The sequence below is a fragment of the Rhea pennata genome, chromosome 6, assembly GCF_028389875.1.
Source record: "Rhea pennata isolate bPtePen1 chromosome 6, bPtePen1.pri, whole genome shotgun sequence".
Lineage (NCBI taxonomy): Eukaryota > Metazoa > Chordata > Aves > Rheiformes > Rheidae > Rhea > Rhea pennata.
In genome coordinates this window covers 16743376-16758640 of record NC_084668.1, presented here as the reverse complement: position 1 = coordinate 16758640, position 15265 = coordinate 16743376, and the positions used below count along the sequence as shown (strand labels likewise).

General features: G+C 43.1%; 1 long non-coding RNA gene across 1 annotated transcript in view; it reads right to left on the bottom strand.

The window, feature by feature from the left end:
* The window catches only part of LOC134141901 (uncharacterized), a 103920-nt gene that overhangs the window by 11937 nt on the left and 76718 nt on the right, over window positions 1-15265 (bottom strand). The gene's annotated exons all lie outside the window — the stretch shown is intronic.

The window sequence follows — 15265 nt, the reverse complement described above, 5'->3', positions numbered from 1 at the left end:
CCTGCAAGAGGGCTGCTGTTTGAGCAGGCCTTGCCTGGAGGGCTCCCAAGGACACGGGGCTCTCCACAAAGCCATGCTGGGAGTCAGGACCCCTGTTCAACCAGCACTGAGCCCAGGGGCAGCAGCGTTAGGGGCAGAGGAAGGAGTGGGAATGGAGAGTGCTTGCTGAAAGGGAGGGATGTTCACAGCCCTGGGGTCCTGGCTGGATACCAGCACAGGTAATTAGGTTTGCTAAAAAAAAACTCCCCCCGCACACACCTCCATCATTCCCCAATCCAACTCATTTTATGGTTTCGATAACTAGCCCCAGGCAGGGGATGGTGCTCTTTCAGGAGCACCCCTGCCCCCAGTTATCAAAGCAAAACAATGTTTGGTGCAAGTCTCCACTTGTGCTGAGGCAAAGCAGAGGGAATTCAGTGGCACTAAGGGAGCACAAATCTCATTTTGTGAGTGGCAGGCTGCATTCACCAAGTGATGCTGTGGCTGCAGTACTCTTTGGCCTCACTGTGGCCAGGATCTAATTCATGTTCCTTCTCTTTTCCGAGGTCTTTGTGGTAAAGCAGAAGTCTCAGTTCCCAGAGTGTCAAACCCCTGCTACAATCCTCCCCCTAAATGCTAATAAATAAAAAATAAAGAATAAAATTTAAAATTAGTAAAATGAAAAGTAACTTAGCCAAGCACTCTACGTGCTAGAATTCATTCAAAGGATAAACCCACAAAAAAAAGGCTGTCTAGTCTTTAATAGGAAGAAGACAGTTCACGGCAGGCTGTGCTACACTCAGATACTAGAAGTCTCGCAGGAACCCAAGTTCAGCACCTGGGAAATGACAGTCACTGGTACAGTGATTGCTTGAAGTCTAAGAAAAGAAATTAATACACCTCTCTATGCAGAAAAAACTTATGCCAATATGTCCAACTCCACCAGTTTACTGCTTTCCTAAATTTGTCCTGGAAACTTGCCAAGCAGTGTATACTGGATGTAAAACATTGCAGGCTTGTGACTGCTTTCCTTTGCTTTTTCAAGACCCAAAGTCAGACAAGACCTTTTTTTTTTTTTAACCTTTTTTACTTATTTTTCCCAAAGGGAAACAGACAGACAGAAAGAGACAGAGCTATTCCTCCTGTAAAGAAGGTGAGATCCTGAAAAAAGTTTTGCCTTTGTGTGCATGGCTTTACATTTCTCCCTTTCTCAGCTCTGAGAAGTGTTCTGCTTTAAAAGAATAACATGGCGTGCAGATGCCTATAAATGGAAGATGAAATTGTTACTATTAAGCCTAGGCCCTGCCAAGGCAAACAAGTGCAGGGCAAACTGTATGTGCAAAGGAAGGGAGTTGAGAAAACTCGAAGTCAGCTGAATCATAACTTCACTTTAATTTTAACATCACTTAAAACTACATAAACACAGCCATCTTATTAATAACAAAACTAGCTCCTCGGCAGAGCTGTTGTTTGGAAAGCCAAGCCCGTGCACATGAGTGCAATGAGAAGAATCTTGCAAGAGAGACATGCCTTCCAGAGCTATGTTTTAAATCTAAAATAGTTGAGATGTCTGAGATGCGGCAACTTTGCAGGAACTACGAATAGCATTTGATGTCTCTACTGCTGTTCGTCAGGGTCCTGACCTCCTTGGGCCTATGAGTTTGTCACCATCAGCACAAGGAATAAGAGAGCCATGGGGCCAGCTGCTACCTGTTCACATGGGACACAGCGCCCCTAAATTAGAAAATGGTTGCTAATTGCAGATGCTACCTAGCCCTGCTTTCTGCTTTCTCAGTGAAGGCACAGGATGATGCATGAGAACCCTTGCATTCTCCTCCTTGCAGGCTTTGCAAGATTAGTATGACCTTGAATGAGAAAATCACATGCCCACACTTTTAAGTACATACAGCCCAATTGCACATGCAGAAGTCAACAAGGTGCAGCAGTACAAATCCCCAGTGCATTTCTCCGCTTACAATTTTGACTTGCTATTGAGGGTTTTCTGTGGGTTATTTGAACACTCGACGCAAAAGTGAGCAGGCTCTAGGGGTGCACCATCCTTAGCATTTATAGCTCAGTCCTACTATTCTGTTTGCTGTTTAGTAAAATGCAGAAAATACTGCTTTAATAATTGGGGAGTGAAAGTGATGAAGATGCAGGAATGGTATGTAGGAGCTTTGAGATATTTCATGGCAGACAGCAGAGCAAAGTAAAAGATTTTTACTGTTGTCTTCCAGAAGTGATTTGGTATCTGATAATCTTCGGGTGAGGAGTGAGAGAACACTGATACAAAGCTCATTCTTTATTACTTCTGACATTTTATAATGACAAGCTGGCTCAGCAACTCCCCTAATATATAGCCCCTAAAGCAAAGATGCAATTCCTAACGCATTCTTAATGAAACTCCCCTGACTTCCATGGCCTTGTGTTAAAGCTGAATTTGGCCCTGTCAGTGAAGTACATTTAGATTTCCAAACTGAAAATTGCCTCTGGATTCCAGAGAGACTTGAAAAACTCCCAGAGTACTGGAGTATAGCAATGAGATTTATGTTTTTCTCTGACTTTTCATTACTCAGTAATACATTTGTAGGGCCAAAGCAAAGCCAGATCTGGCATTCTTTACTCCTGATTTCTCTATTACCCAGGGAACTAAAATGACAGTGTAGACTGGACCTTTAATGCTTTAAGCCCCAGAAGAGCTTTTCTAAGGTATTTTCACAGCCTCTGGAAAGAATGTACACATGTATGTTTGAAATATAGGGACTTGACGCTTTATCTCTCCCCAGTCTGGGGAGACACTAGTGACACAGATTCCTGTGCAAAGACTGAGCAATGAAGCCAAAAAAAGCTCCTTCTGTTATTTATTTGTAGGAAAGTAGCACCTCTGGGCTCCAAGTAGATGGAGACTTGGTTGCATTGGGCAATCTTTACTCACTGTCAAAATCAGTCCCAGGTGTGGAAGAGAGTGACGGCTGAATAGAAAAGACAAGCAGGTGAAAGGAGGAAAGAGGCACAGAAAAGGTCATACAGAGCCAAAACAATCCAGCATGGGCTCAAGGTTTCTCAGCAGCACAGGCAAACTAAAAATCAGTAAATACAGAGCAGCACGCAAGTCAGGGAGACACAGAAGTATATCGAACAGAAAAGATTTCTATATCGTAAAATCTGAGTCCCACTGTTACCAGCAACCACATCCCCACAGTACCTCTCATGAGTGTATCAAGACATCAAGAACTATGGATAGTTTGGATGCTTGTGACAGGGCTTTGGAGCTTAGCATTGTAGCAGAGCAGCATTTCTCACCCAGCTGGGCATGAAGCACTGTCAAACAATGGACTGTGAAATGACTGCAATTTTTTTATTTCATTATTTTATGTTCTCACATGCAAACACACAGCCAAAATGAGGAAAATAAAAAGAGGGACATGTCTTCTTTTTAGCAAGCTGTGAATGAAAATTATTGTGGCCACCCTGACAAAACAGTCACTGGCTTTTCTCTTTTAGGAGCAGTAGTCATATTATCAAAGGTTGAGAAGCCTAAAATGAGAGGTCTCTGGAGGTCTTTTTTAGCTACATTTCTATGACTTTATGGTCTGAAAATGACTCAGGATTTTTTTATTACTTTGGTATTGCTGTTTTCCCTCTATTCCCATTGTCTAAATGTATTCATGGGCAGTCTGTACCAAGCTTTTCTTGTGCCAACATTGTACAATAGTTTAAATAGCTCTCTTCCCTCTCCAGTATTTAGGCTCCTAATATATCTATGGAGGCCAGTCCTATCTTTTTCAGCCTTCATTTCAGTAAATTCAAGAAGCCAAGCTCTTCCAGCCTCTCTTTGTAACTGCACTCTTCTGCCTGTTACAGGAATCCTTTTCCACACTTCCTATTTCCTTAACATTGGTGGGATAATGGTAGTTCTACCAGAGTTTGCTGCCCAGAAAATATTGTCTAAGGGAAAGTTACTCAGCTGTAGCTGGACACAAAGCGAAAGGGATGTTAATGGGAAGGGGAGCACCACTATAGTGCCACTCTCTGGTAGCTGAGCTGGCTGTGAAGTGAGTTTTATTGCCATCATAGTCCTTCTGTGCTTCACACTGCTTCTCAATAGCTCAGATAGTCAAGGCTACTACCATTTTTTTTTTCTATCTATTCCTGTCTTGGTATTTCTCACTATAGTTTGTCCAGACCCATGACTTCAAGCTGGATGACAGTGTCCACTCTTCTGAGACTGAACAGCTGTCTGTGAACATTGTAGATACTATAAACCAACTCCTCCCTGGACTCTGATGGCTCCCAGAGCCCTATTCTGAGGTCAAACCCTTGTTTCCTGTCACCCCTGAGCAGTGGCATGACCTACTGAAGCACCCACCTTTCTCTCAGATGGTGTTACTCCTTGGTATGCTGTAAGTTTTAACTCTCTCTGGGCCACCAAAGATGAGTCAGTGTGTGGAGAAGGGTTTACTTTGCACCGAGTGCTGAGCAATAAAACTTATGGGGGACAAGGTGAAGAGGGGCCACTGCTTGTAGAGCACAGAGAACAAACATCTTGCTCCTATCCAGCTGGAGAACAGGAATAAGCTGCAAAGGAAAAGAGAAGCAGACTGAATATTGAAAAGCCACCATGTACTAAAAAAAAATGTAGCTGCATTTAAAGAGAGACTCTCACTCCAGGAAGGATTTTATTGTTTGCATTTGTAAGACACTAAGCATTTTAATGATGTGTTAATGACCATATTCTATTTGGAAGAGATTCATCACACTGCCTTTTCTTTATTTAAAAATGAAGTATCTAGTCTTAGCTGGTCATTTAGGATTCCTCTCTCCTGAAGGGATGGAGATCTGTCTCTCAAAGAAAGCTCTAACACTATTAAACAATAGATGCACACAACCCCAAAGGATCAGAAACACCTCCTTATTACAATATCACATATTATTCTCCCTCCGCTGCAAGACTCACGTATTCACAACCATCATTCAGCTCAGGAAAAAATCATTTGGCACTTCCTTGCTCTATAAATCACCTTCTCCCTGCCCAAAAATTGCTACTGACTATATCCACCCACTGCTGACCTGGACCAAACTGAAAGGGTTGATTTAAAAGCAAATGTCTTAGGCACTTGTTAATGTGTGAACCAAGACTTCCCAAAGGGCCCAGTGCTGTATCCAGCTTGCTGGTGCTGAGAGAGGACCATCCTATGAGAAACCTCTTTTTACTCTATGATACATTAGGCAAAACTGGAAACTCAAAATCCTGAGTGAACATTGATGATGACAATCTTTATTTTAAATACTTCAGGTAAGGACTGCAGAGTTGGCTGCTATGAACAATTGTTGCTATTTCTCGTTCTCTGGACTATAGACTGCAGGTAGAGATAAATCATGAGGCCTGGCCCCTGCTTCCACCACTATTCATGTCAGACAACTCTGTTTACTCACTGATCCACTGCATCTTAAAACTAGCTATGATTTTTTTTGCTGGTGTTGTAGTGAGAGTGGACATGTTTCAGACCTCCTCTCGTCTGCTGCTTAGAAACAGTCTTCTAATTTTGAGTTTCTAATTTCATTCATGGCTGATTTTTAACACTTTCTTTTTTAAAAAAAATCTCTTTATAAAGTACCTTTTATAAAGGTAAAGTATCTCTTTATAAAGTATAAAGTAAATAGTTTGTTAGCAGGGCAAAATCTGTTCTTCATTTAAGGCTTTGAGATCCCTAGACTGTGGCACAAATCAAGTCACAACTAACGGTATTTTCTGTTTTTCACAGTTAAGGAAAGTGGACTTTGTGGTTCAGATATTACTGTGATCTGTGTTGTGTTGGAAGACATGTTTTATATAACAGCCGTTTTATCTGCAGCATTAGTCAGAGCTGACTTTTCTCTGTCCTTTGTCCTGGGGCTCTGTTTTTTGGCACCACCTGACATTTGACTCAAGAATCAGTCAGTATTTCCGTAATGATTAACCCACTGATTGTGAGCATTCATAGCTCAGTGTTAAATATGGGAATACTTTGATTTCACAGATGCCAAGTGACCGTTGCTAACCAAATAAAAACGTGCCTTGAAAGCCACCCTCCAGGGCACTGTCAGTCCTTTGGGGAGGCCTCGCCAGGCAGTCAGGAGAGCTCTTTCTTTTGGCTATGTTACACAGCTCTTCTGATACATTAATTACAGTTTAGCAAATAAGGAGTGATTGGATTCAATGACAATTTCACAGAAAGTGTTAAATAAATAATATTGGCACTGGAAAAAAAAGGAGGGAAATTACATTTTCAGGGGAATTTAACGTCTTGAAATATACACTTGTGTTCAACTTTAAGCCATTTTCTGTCCCTTTTAAAGCCAAGTGGTTTCTCCAGAAATGCTGGCAGTTTTCATTTTTAGCTTCTCTGAAAGTCTTGGGGATTTTTTTAATCTTCTCAATGTTTTCAAAAGAAAACATGGAACCAGAAAGTCAATTCAAGCAAACAAACATATGAGAAAATAAAAAATGCCTGATTATAAAATGAAACATTTCAGGTTTTCCTATCTTGCCATTCCCCGAAAAATTAGGAAGAATTAGGTGTTTTATCCCTCTCTCTATTTTGGTAGGAGTTACTTAGAGGTTCTGTGTGGGTTACAGGTGCAGCAGGGCAGCCAGCAGCTGTGGAAAGAGAGTAAGTTGGGAATCTGCTATTTTTATCTAACTCAGGTGTCTTCCTTTGCATTCAGGCAGACAGCAAGAGGTGAAATGTCAGGAAAAGCCAAGTTCTTCAACATAGGACTTGCTAAGGGCATGAAAATTCTTTCTTATCTTTAGTGGCATGTATCCGCAAACAGGAAAAACAGCTCTTTTTTTTCCATAATTGTTGCTCAATGTAGGTGAGTCATTGCACTGAGTGTGATGGAGCAAAACTTTCCTAGTTCCCTGCAAGTCATGGAGAGACTCTGAGAAAAGGATGCAGTGATAACCAGCGTAACCAGGAGTGGAAAGAATATGGTCTCTAGGCTCAGAGCACTCAAAATACGAATAGTCTATTAGAAGATAGAAAAAAAAGCAGGTCAGAATATGGACCTGCTACTCCAGTGATGCAACTCTGACCTGAAATGACTGTATATATGGGTCCAAAAGATCATGGGATGTTTGTAAAACAGATCTTCTGTCTTGTGTAAGCAAGAGGATAAAATTATCCTGGCAGCAGCTGTTGTTTCCCAGAACGAGGATCAAGACTGGCTGTTTTTCTTGCAATATTCAAGACATCAGGCTTTCTTATCTTCATGATTCTGTAGCACTCTTCCTATGCAAGTGGTCTCAAACATGCACGAATACTTGTTCCTCCCTGACACAGTATCCATTAGCATGGCATAAGGTTCATCTTAACATCTCACACCATGTGAATTTGCTTCCTTACTAGTTTCTGCAAAATAAAAAACAGTAGAGGGAAGAATGATGAACACAGAGTAAAGGGAAGACAGAAGAGAAAAAACAGTAAATCAAAATACTTTGACAATATACCATCTTGCAGCAGCCCCACAACTTGGGTGACAGACAGGTTGAAGATCCTTTATAAAGCTAGAATTTAAATCCCATTTTAGTTTTTAAAGACAACACAAACTTTTCTGAAATCTGATTTAAACGTGTGCTCAGCTAGAGTTGTGAAGACAGATCCCATACGTGAGGATGGCAAACAGGTCATTCAGCCAGTCCGGAGAGGAAGCAGAATGGTTGGAGGAACAGATGTCTCGCCACGTGATGTCCGACAACCCGGCACCACCAGAGGAGATGAGAGAGCCAGAGCTACGCAGGGTTCCCACTCCAGCAGGTTTGGGGCTTCTTTGGGGCTTGCTGCTTTGCCGGCTGGCTGCCATCCCACACAGCCCATTCAGCATCATGTTTGTAGGTCAGGCGTGAGCTCAGCAAAGATAAAGTGCCTTTCCACCACAACATGAAATCTCACTGCTCCTCCTTCCCCCTCCAGAAAGTCCACATACTTCAGTTGTTATTTTCCTGGGCAAAGGGGAGGGTGAGTAGTAGATTTGCTTTGTTACTGGCAGCACTTACCACTGAAGTGTGGGCCTGCATCTGCTGCTGAGATTCAGAGGAGATGGCGGAGTGGTCAGGCAAGCATCCGACCAGAGCTATAACAGCATATTTAATTTACAAGCAGGAGGAAGGTTTAAAATTTCTGTCCTTGTGTAAATGTACTCATGCAGCATTCCTCCACCTGTCTCCCAGGGAGCCAGGCTAATTGCGTAGGCTAAGGAACAGAGCCCAGGCCAATTTTCAGGGCACTGTAACCAAGAGGACAGAATTATTAGGTGCTCAGTAAGGGCCCAGGATATCATTGGCTGAGGGGGCAAGTGAACACCCGGCTGGCTAGATTATATCTATTGCAATATAAAAGCCTATTCAGACAATAAAGAGATGTGCAGCCAGATACTAGCTGTGACACGCAAGATGCAGTAAGCTTCCAGGTTCAATCTGTCCTTCACAATCTGGCTTCCAGAGCTTGCAGTCTCCATCACCCAGATCCAGTGATTTGTGGATGTGTCCCTTTAGTGTTTGTCATACTAAGAGCAGTCTCCTGACCACTGAGCTGTGGCTTCTCCCTATGCCACAACTCTGGCTGTAGTTTTGCTTCATCAGGCTCAGGGATAAGAGCATCGCTTCCATCCTGTCAATAATTTCACTTTGTTGCAATTTGTGGATTTCTTGAGTGCCTGGGGCAGTATCTCCTGAATTATGACTCACTCTTGGTGGGAACAGGAGAAAGTAAGGGTATCTGTCAGCTGTGGGAAAGCTCTGCCTCCCTCTCCTCGGAGTTGCTCACTGCACTTATGGGAATAATGCCCCCAGAATACACTGCGACTGGCCAGATTATCAAAGATCTTCAGAGGAGATCTTTTCACACGGTGCAAAGTGCCAGCCACTGAACAGCTAACCTGATATTGAAGGACACATTGCATTACAGCCTCTGAACTGTCTTTGTTTTAAAAGTCCTGTCTTTTGTGTGTAACACTAACTTTCCGTCTCTTTTTACCTTCTCTGGGGCCATTCTCTGCATCTGTTTTTCAGCCCTTATTTTTCTTCTCCTGTTCAACTGCCAGACAGCTTCTCTCTCTGTGACATGACCATCAGGTTGTGGGTTCAGCTCACTGAATATAAATTTTGGGTATCTGTTCTAAACTGGTCAGCTAAACTCCCATGGCTGAAAGAGAAAGAGATACTCCAGAAGACAAGTCTTCCCTGACCATTTTGATTTCTCAGTTTGGCTGGGAAAATTCCTTTCCTGCAACCACCTATATCTCTCCAGCAACTATAGAGGAAGTCTCATTTATAAGCCACCCACTTTTTAGGTGACCAGACTATGGTGAGATGAATCCTGCCCCTACCTTCAGAAAACTGAAACAGGAACTTTCTCCTGTGGCTTCCCTAGTCCTTTTTAATTGACCATAAATACATAGGAAGTTTGGGGCTTCTTCTTCTTGAAAAAGTAAGACTTGATATGACGAAATCATTAGGAAAGATTAATGACAGTACCCAAGTAGCATTTTCCACCTTCATTTCATGTCAAAGCTGTTGCTTGGTTCGTCTGTATCTAATGAATATAAGCTGCCATCACTAGATGTGACAGCTGCTGTCTTGCTCAGTTTACAGAGACTAGATGAGAAGCTCTGCAGTGAAAGCTGTGAATTCACACCACTTCTCCTAGAAATCAGGCTGTCTCTCTACCACCACAGATCCTCAGCACAACCAGGAGCTTTGCTCAAGGCTTCACTAGTGGGCTAGACTGGACCTTTTCAGCCCCTTAAACGCTTTTAAAACATAGTATCCACAAGAATCACTTCACCTAGGACTTGAATACAAATACTCCACAGCAGGATAAGACTCTTCTTTCTGGCACAGATTTACTGCATGGTCTATAGATCAGCTAAGGATGGACTATCAGTTCTGTTCAGCGTGGCAAAAATGCCTTTCCTTTACCCTTCTAACATGCAGATAGGGGACATGGTTGTTTAACAGCACCCAGGAACATCATATAACCCTATAGGGAAGGAATGGAAGAATGTTGCCTCCAGTTTAAGCTGGTATTAAATCTACATTGCCAATACCTAGCATTTGAAAATCATAAGTTCTGCTCCAGAAATCAGTAATTCAACTTTAAAATCATAAAGGTTTATTTAACATGAAAACATATGAAAGGGACAGTGTTTGATTTCAAGTTTTTAACTCTTAAAATATAAGTTTCTAATTGTACAGGCCAACTCTAAAAGTTAAGGGGTCCATTATTATTATTAACTAAAACTGAGAGGATATGCAATTATCTGACTCCAGCAGCAAGGGTTTTAGGCAAAACACCCCTAGTTTGGGGGGAAGGGAAAATTTTAATGAAGGAGTTTGATGAAAGGATACAATTCTTCCATTTTTCCCCTCCACCCCAAACCTGGAGGTAGAAATGTGAATCTAGATCAATTTAAATCATGACTTCAAGCTATGGGGTTTTGGCCCAGTCAGCGCTTACTGTTCAAAGCATGAATATATCAAAGCATGAACAGTTTTACATGCAGAGAACTATCTTTTACCTAGAAAACACCCCTTTCTCTGACTAGATGAGCTGTTCAGATATGACAGAGCTGAGTAAAGAGGTGACCATCCCTGGACCCTTGCCAGTCTCCTCCTCACCATCACTGCTGACCAGGTCCTGAGATCAGCTGGCACAGGTGACTGTAACCACCATAATGCAGCTTCACCAGGACAGCCCAGGTTGCTTTCTGGAAAAGTTACCATGCAGCTGAGCTGGTCGACTGGGAAGGGAATGGAGGCAACAGAGATGAACAGCTGGAAAGTAATAACTTTCTAAGGGGATCAGCTGCCACTAGAACAGCACATCTGATCACAGCTTTGCTGCCAAGCATCTGCTTTCCTCCTACCTCCTGATACGGTCCAGCTTCTTTGCTCTGACTCTGCTCTCTCCTTCGTTTCAGACACTGTTTCTCAAATCCACATGCATCCTCTTGGGTGCAGAAACAGCTCAGCAACTCCCTGCCAGTGTGTTTGGGAATTGCCCTCATCCCCTTGTGTGTTCTGACTAACAATGTCATGCCAAACAGGCTTAATCAAGCTCCCTGAACAGCTAAAACCTCCAGGGAGTCCAAATTTGTATATTTTCCTAGGCAGAGTAATATCACACTGAGTATTGAATGACAGTTAAAAACCGCATGTGGATCTTGCTCTATTATAATACATCCTCAGCCCTAAGGGGAAGCAGTGTGGTTTAGTGATTCATGAAACCTGGATTTTATTCCCAGCTCTTCCACTGCCTGCTTGGGTGACCCTAGCTAAGTTATTTTACTCCCCTGTGCTTCCATTTGCCATCTGTGAAAATGTGAGGGTCAATACTGTCTCCAGCTCAAGCACTTTGATATCTTCCAAAGGCAAATGCTAAACATTATGGCTGGGAATATTGGCTCCACGTATCATTTCCACATGGAGTTGCACCCAAGTAGGCTGTGTGCTCCACACCTTTCCTCCTTACAGATATGCGTTTTCCCCCACATCTTGGTGTGCATCTACAGACTCCATGAGGCTGTCCCATTTCTTTCCTCCTGTGCCTTAACTGGCCAGGCCCAATGCAGTTGGGCAGCCCAAGCTGTAAGCCACAGATGTGCTGTCTCCGCTGCATGCAATCCATAAACAGAAGGGATCTCAAGGCATGGAGCAGGATCTGGGGACCAATCCAATATGTCCTTCTAGTAAGCACCATGTTCAGTGACAGCTGTGTCATTCCTCCTGCTGTGACAGATATGTATTTCATTGCCTGCTGTGCTAATTTGTGCATGTTGGGAAAGAGAGAAACAGAGAGGCCTGGGGAGGTTCAGTCACTCCTACCCCGGCTCTCCAAATTTCCCTGGAGTGAGAATAACCTGAGAAGAAAGTCTCTGGAAAAAGAATAATGCCTGTGATATAAAAAGTTCTGTCCTATGGAGAGGTAGTAAACACAGACAGCCCCTCTGTATGTCAGTACAAAGATGGGATTGCCTCTCTGTAGGTTACATGGCCCATTTGCGACCTACTAAAACACAAACAGTTAAGCTCCCAAAGACCAGTGGGTGACAAGCCCTGCCCTTCCTTTGAGAAATATTCCCATATTCCCCAGGTTACAACCCACTAGATAACAACCTTGAGCTGAATGTTATCACTACTGAGATTTCTCACCACAGCAACATACAGGATACTTTTTTGGTTTAGTATCCACTCAAAAAAAAAAATGCATACAGCTAAATAAAGTGAAGGTTCACAGATCTGACAAAGCCTTTCAGTGGGAATCTGGGACGCTTTTCAAGTGTTACCGACTGCTTTATTTTCCCATGGCTCTTTCCAAGATAATAATTGCTCCGCAGATGTTTCCCTCAGGACAGTGAGATGTTCAGGTACTGAGGCGAAAGCTGAGGCTTTGGGCTATCATTCACAAAGCTACTGTTACCTGCTGTCTTACAGAGTGCAACCTTTTCCCATCACAGAATTTCTTAGGCGTCTGGTTTATCAGAAACACAGTAAATTTGAGCCCGCTGGCTAACTGTACCTGATTTATATGAATGACGCGGTTGTGTCTGTATGCAAGGTGAATAAGAAAGGGAAGGCACTTTACTTCTGCCACACATGGTAACTCGCACATGCCCAGACGCACAACTCTGAAATATGTTACTCAGCATGTCTGAAAGTCAATGCACTTACACATCTGAAAAGGTTTGAGCATCCAATTTGACACATCACTAGCTTTTATATAGCTGCAAAGACAAAAATGTAATGCTTTGTCTTTACCACCTCATGTATGCATTTCTTCATCCTTAAATTGACAGAAGCAATGTGGGATCTCCCTTTACTAGAGGCTGGGGAACCACCCTGGGAGGAAGGAACTTTGCTTCATGTCCTCAGTGTCACAGAGGAGATGGTAGATATCTTCCTTCCTAGTAACACTGTGGCTTTGGCATCGCTCTTTCAAAAATATGGCCCATTATACAAGTGCATTAGGCTTTGGGAACAGCTATGACCTCACTTGGTAGATGTGAGGCCTGTAAAACCCAGCTTCATGAGCAGTCACTGAGCCACATACCAGTGTGGACAACGTTTGTGACCATTTGTGATCTGTATAGTTATTCAAACCAAGGTGATGAGAGGAAGAGCTCATGATGGTAGTGTAACCACTGGGCATCTGCTATTAGGCACCTTCTTAGTGGGCTCCCTGGGGAAGATGTTGCAGATGCTCACTGCAGTCATGCTAAGTGATATATGGACTAAACGTACTTCCAAGGAACAAGAATGGTAGATTCAGGAAGCTCTGTGGCACCCCACAACCAGCAGTGGGGATGTCTGTGTTGCATGAGGATTTCATTATGCTGCCAAGTGTAGAGTCACCTGAACCTGCTCCCCTTGAACCAACCTCCAAGCAATGGAACAGACACTGAGTCTGGCTGCTGCCAAGTTGCCTTAAGTCCAAAGCAGTGGAGTTAATTCAAAAGTGGGACAGACACAGACCTGAAGCAAATGAAAGGAGTTCCATGAGACCGGAAAATCATTTGGTCAAGGAAAATGGCACAAGACTGCTTCCTTCTTGCTTCTGAGACCACTCACAAATTACTGCTTTTATCTACCATGAAACGGTCAAGGGGGAAAAAAGACCTGACTCAGTGCTGCAAATTAACTGTGCTTCCCCAGTGGAATATTGTCCTTTTCCTATTACCCTCCCTCTCCAAAAGGATGACCACCTAATAATTCCTCCTCAGGACCTGAGCATGAAGTTGTTCTGATAACCAAGAACAGTTACTTTGGTGCACAGAAAATCTCCTTTTCCTCCCCTTACCACACGGCAGATTTTTTGGAGGATCTACAAAATTAGAAGGAGCAACTTACTCTCTTTCCTTTGCTGCTTTAGGTCCAGCCAGCCTCTGTGTCGTGGGCCATATGCTTCCTAACACAAAATAGATTCTTTTTTTTCTGCAAGTGCAGGGGAGAGGAAAGGGATTGAGAAACCCTGAATGCAGTTGTGAAACTTGGCTTTAATTTGGTTGGGCAGAATGCTGAAAGATACAGAGGTCTGGCCAGGCAGGGATTTGTATGGAGTTAAAAGAAAAATATATTCTTCCTTATATTGCTCTTTTTAAATTGGTCTTTCTTTGCCTCTCTCCCATATAACAATAGAGGGAATATTTTCTGCCTAGTCACATTCTCTCACACACACAAACCAGCCTAGAAAAGAAGCCAGATATATCACTTGGGATCTTATCCAACAGTCTCCTAGAAATAGAAAGCCAACAAGAGAAAACACTTGGTCACTGCCAGACTCCAGTGCCTCTGTCTGAGCTCAGCTCCTTGGAGCCAAAGCGGTCACTGTAACATCAGGACACTGGATTTCATCAAAGCTGTGTTCACTGCAAGGAGCCCTACTTAGGAAAGGCAGACAGCCTCACATCCGATCAGAGTGATCTTTGATCTTCAAAGCACCCTGAGAGCATGAGATGATGCTGAGAGCCTGTACTGCCACCTGCTTTTGGCCAAAAGAGGCAATGCTCTTGCACCATAGAAAGTAGCAGGAGCTGTTTTCCATGGAAGCATCTATTTCCAGAAGCTCAGTCCCTGTCTCCGCTTCAGTATTGTTGTTGTAGCCTAAGTATGCTTTGGGGGCTGGGCAAAATTGGCTTTGGCACTTTTTTTTTTTTTTTCCCCAGGACAAACAGGCCAAAAACTAACACTACCCTCCTCCCCCAGAGCATTAGGATTCAACTTGGACAAGTACCTTGCACTCTTTAAACAGCAGCAGCAGATTCATCTTCCCAGAGAAGCTGCCTAAACTTACCAGGCTGGGCCATCTGCAGCATCTGTTTTATAAGGAAGCATAAAAACCTCTTTGCTTCCACACTGCACAATCTTGTAGGAGAGGGAGAAGGCAAGAGTAATATCTCCCTCCAAACAATCAGCTAATTAATTAGCACGTGCCTGGGTGTAATGCTTTCAGCAAAGCCTTGTCTGCGTGCTAATTAGTATCATTAGCTGGTGCCCCAAGGAACAAGCTTTGATTACCCTTCTCCTACAGGAACAGCCAGACAAATGTTCTCATTGGTCATAAAATTATCTCAGCTCTTTTTAAAGCCCATCTACAGCCTTTAACTTTCTGACCTGCTGTGCTGATGAGTCATCCATGAACTGAGTGAAAGAGATCACTTCTTATTAGTTAACACCTGCAGTTAGATGGCCTGGCATGCAGGCATATAAAAAAAGAGAGCCTTTTATGAGGTTAAGCTTTTCCTGTAG